Genomic DNA, 4,920 nt, shown 5'->3' with positions numbered 1-4,920 from the left:
TTTACGAGTCGTTTTCCACAATGACATACAAACAAAACAAGCCGGTAAGGTGCCAAATAGGAAATATGCATAGTATAGAGCGGATGTAGAATTGACCAATCAGAGGCCTCCTGTCTGTAGAAGGAGTAGAGGCACATTTTTACTAACACACACACACAACCTTGTGCCTGAGTATTAATCAGCCTTAAGGCATCCATACATGGGTCGTATTCACTAACCACTGCGCCACCAAAGCACACCCTGTGAAAGGATTTTTATGAAAACCATAATTAATGTGCACAAATAAGGAATAGTTGTATTAACCATACATGAAAAAAGAGTTTTATGGGGCCCCCAGGAACTTGGGGCCTTAGGCAACTGCCTATTATTCCCTAATGGTAAATCTCCCCTGTCCCAAAAGCAGGGCTTTGCAGAGACCACTGAAGGGGACAGGGGCCCACAGAAAAATAGGGACCATATAGAGAAAAGATGAATATAAAATAGACTTCCATATGTAGATCAAACGTGTTATTGAAACGGTTGGCTAAGAATAAGGTTAAATACAGTAAGATTGCTATTCACGCTGGCGGCAATGACACCCGGGTACCAGAGGTGTTAAAAGTATCTATGTTTATTACTCCAGTAGAAGCAAAATCGTACTGTTTAAGAACACTTTTCTAGAAGTTAGAAGATCAACTTAAGATTTTTACTCCAGTAAAAGTGTAAAAGTACCATTTTAAAACTACTCTAAGTATAAAGGTAAAAGTAATGCAGGACAAAATGTAAAGTACAGAAGCTTTACTGCACTACCCTTTTAAAGGAATTTTTTTCTACAATTCTGGATGATAACTTCCCCAGCTTCATTTTCTTAGTTTTAAAACTAATGGTAACAGTGTCAAATTAAATTTTGCCTCATCTTGAAAAACAATTTATTTTGGTATGTGGTGAACAACAACTTGGGGCAGCACCGAGTCCAACCACAAACAAATTAATTGTCTGGATGAAAACAATTATTTTGATGTTGTGTGTTTTTCTTTTTAATAACAACAGGCCATGATGAAAATGAGCTATATGTCTACAAATGTTTACTCCAGTAAAGTATAGATAGCAAACATTTCTACTTAAGTAAAGTAACGATGCCTTTGCACTTTGTTTCTTTAAACCTCTGCTGGTTACGCCGATCATAGGTCACTAAAATTAGTGTTGCTTCAGTGTGTTAATGTGCCAAAACAATGTCGGATTGCATAATTTTCTCTGGTCCCCTCCCTGATCTGACCAGTGATGTCATGTTTAGCCACACATCGTCTTTCAACAGCTGGTTGTCTAGGTGGTGTCCTGAAAACAATGTGGGCTTCATTAATAATTGGCAATCCTTTTGGGGAAAGCCTGGTCTGATTCGGAGAGACGGCATCCATCCCACTTTTGATGGTGCAGCTCTTCTTTCTAGGAATCTGGCCACATTTATTAGTCCTCCAAAACCCTGACCACCCATGGTGAAGACCAGGAAACAGAGTCGTAGTTTAACACACTGTTTACTCCATCCAGACAGTGTCTTGCCCACGACCAAAATCTAATAAATTAGAAAAGAAATCCCAAAGGAGTAAATCATGATAATCTAATTAAAATCAGTAGAAAAGCACTCTGAGAGCACAGACCTCCGCCAGGCAGCAGATTGTGCCTCATATTGTGACTTATACCTATAGCTAAAACTCTCTTATGATCCGGATCATTACCAAAATTTCATAAGCAGTTTCTGGGCGAGGAGGAGGAGTAGCAACAATCTTTCAGAATGACTTACTTATTACTCCATAGGCAGTTAATAATGACAACTCTTTTGAACATTTAACCTTTAAGTTTCCCTCATCCAAATTGCAAAATAACTTTGTATCGTCCACCAGGTCCTTACTCTGAATTTTCAGATGTTTTCAGAGATTGGGTGTTTAATACTGACAGGGTCATCATAGTGGGAGATATCCATGCTGAAATTGAAGGTGTTAGCTTAAGTGGAGTCTTTAATGCTATCTTAGATGCTATTGGCTTTGCTCAAAATGTGAATAGTCCCACACATTCTCATCTTCATACTTTGGATCTTATTGATGACATATGGATGTCAATGTGAAGAAATAGCAGTATTTCCTCACAACCCTGTCTTCTCTGTCCAATTTTTGATAACATTCAGGATTACTTTAAGATAGTTTTCCTCCCCCAGGTTTAATTTTAGCAGATCATTATCAGATAATTGAGTTATAAATTTAAAAGAATCTGTTTCACTTTCTCTCTTCTCTGTGTTGCTAGGCAGTGCTGCAGAGGATGAAAGTTTAGTTTATTCCACTTCACAGGTTGATGATTTTGTTGATGGGGTTGCTATTTCTCTGCATACTGCTTTAGACAATGCAGCCCCTTTGAAAAACAAAAACTTTAAAAATAGAAAGCTGCCTCATGTGTTCAATGCAGAGATGCACACTCTGAAGCGAAATACTAGGAAACTGGAGAGAATTGGCGCTCCACATGCTTACGACAATCCTACCTAGCCTGGAAAAATAGTTTTTTAATAGATGACTGGAACTCAGCAGAGTTCTCCACTCACCTACTGAGCCTGTCCATTTACTGGACAAGATCTCCCCTGGTCTCCGTCTCCACCACAGTAGAGGCACAGATTCCCTGGAGAGATGTGTGCATCCCAGTTGTATCGCTTCAGGACCAGGTGTCAGCAGACCAGACACCGCATTAGGTGCCACAGGAATGGGAGAACGAGGTGGGCGAGGGTTTGCGGCTGTTTGATCTCTCCCTTCTCTCCGACGTTGGAAGAGACGGAGATGAATCCGGGTGGCCAGATCCTCTAGCTGTTTTAGAGTCTGCGGGTAGTCCTGGGTGGATGGTTCATCTATAAGTCTATAATATACTCTGGCTTTCAAGATCATGGAAAAACTGAAACCCTGGATAATCTCAAGGATGTCTAGGTTTTACTCCAGGGTCTAGGTTTTACTCCAGGGTTTCAGTTTTTCCATGACCTTGAAAGCCTGCTTGTTCAGAATCCAGTGTTGCAGGACTTTACTTTCCATGGCGGCGCTCCAAAGCAGTGGCCAAGAACAGCTTCTCTCGACAATTTCACAAAATACTCTACTTAAAAAGATACAAACTAGACATGAAACCTGCATCTATGATCGCCAACGCCAGCTGGAGCTACGGTCACAAAAATTTTAAATACAGAAATTTTTGATCATTTAAAAAGCTGCAGAGTGCAACAACAGCAGAAAATAACAGATGGACGAAGAGATGTGCAAGACGGAGAAAATGAGGCTGCTAAGGGGGGCTAACTTTGAAGCTAAAGATAAATCCCCACAGACCACCGCTTCCAACAATCCTGCTGTCCAACGTCCGCTCGTTGGAAAACAAAAGGGATAATTCTCCAACTGGACCTGTCTTCAAAGAAGGAGATTAGTAACTGCTGCACCATTATTCTGCTGCATCCAGCAATACCGGACAACGCAATTAACCTGGAGGGGCTAACGCTATACTGTGCTGATAGGAACAAATAACTAAGCAGTAAGACTCGGGGTGGTGGGCTCTGTGTTTACATCAACAACAGCTGGTGCAAGAACGCTAGATCAGTCGCCAGCTTCTGCTCTCCTCCAGATATTGAGTTTCTGACTGTTAACTGCACACTGAAATCTCTTGCCCAGAGAGTTCAGTGTGGTTAGCATCACTGCTTTTTATGTGCCTCTCAGCGCTAACACTAAAGAGGCCATGAAGACTCTATACCAGGCTATCTCTGAGCTCCAATCTGCACACAGAGGGTGTTTTCATCATTGCTGGGGATTTTAACCAGGCTAACTTGAAGACTGTTCTCCCTCATTTTTACCAACATGTGGAGTTTCCAACTCGGGATGAAAACATTTTTGATCCGGTTTACTCTAACATCAAAAATGCATTCAGAGCAGCCCCCCGCCCCCAACTCGGTTCATCAGATCATATCTCAGTCATGGATATAAGCCCCGGCTGATCAGGGTTATACAGAGAGTTAAAGAGGTCCGTGTGTGGTCTGAGGGTGCCATGAAGACGCTCCAAGACTGTTTTGAATGCTCTGACTGGAACATCTTCATGACAACTTATGAAATATTGATGAGTATGCCATGAATGTGTCAGCCTACATTAACAAATGTATTGAGGACGTCAGCATCAAAAAGAACATCACCACCTGGGCCAACTAACCACCCTGGATAAATGGAGAGGTTCGGGAATTGCTAAAAGCACGGAACCCAGCTTTCAAGTCTGGTGATAAAGAGGTACTGAGAGCAACGCTTGCCAACTTAAACCGTGCCATCAGATCAGCGGAGCAGAACCACAGCCAGAAGATCCAGGATCTTTTCCACAACGACAGCAAAACAAGGAGGATGTGGAAAGGCATTCGTATGATCACGGACTACAACAAACCCTCCCCCCGCTGCAAATACTGACTTCCTACATGAACTAAACAACTTCTTTGAAAGGTTTGAGGTACTAAACAGCACTCCAGCAGTGAAAGCCGTTCCACACCAGGGGGAGGAGGCACTAAACCTGGACGTAACTGAAGTGAGGAAAACTCTGAGGAATTTCAACCCAAGGAAGGCCCCAGGCCCTGATAACATACCAAGGCAGGTGTTCAAGGAGTTTACAGATCAGCTGGCTAGTGTCCTCACAGACATCTTTAACACCTCGCTGGACTAATCCATAGTGCCTCGCTGGACCAATCCATAGTGCCAGCATGCTTCAAGTCTGCCACCATTATTGCAGTCCCAAAGAAGCCTCAATTCACCTCACTAAATGATTACCGGCCTGACACCAGTACTGACTCCAATCATAATGAAGTGCTTCGAAAGCATGGTTAAAGAACACATTGTCTCCAGTCTGCCGGCAACATTTGACCCATTCCAGTTCGCCTACCAACGGAACCGCTCTACA

This window comes from Cyprinodon variegatus, unplaced genomic scaffold (genome assembly GCF_000732505.1).
Source record: "Cyprinodon variegatus isolate N-32 unplaced genomic scaffold, C_variegatus-1.0 Scaffold523, whole genome shotgun sequence".
In the NCBI taxonomy this organism is placed as follows: Eukaryota; Metazoa; Chordata; class Actinopteri; order Cyprinodontiformes; family Cyprinodontidae; genus Cyprinodon; species Cyprinodon variegatus.
The sequence above is the reverse complement of the archived record's forward strand: the minus strand, read 5'-3'. Positions refer to the sequence as shown.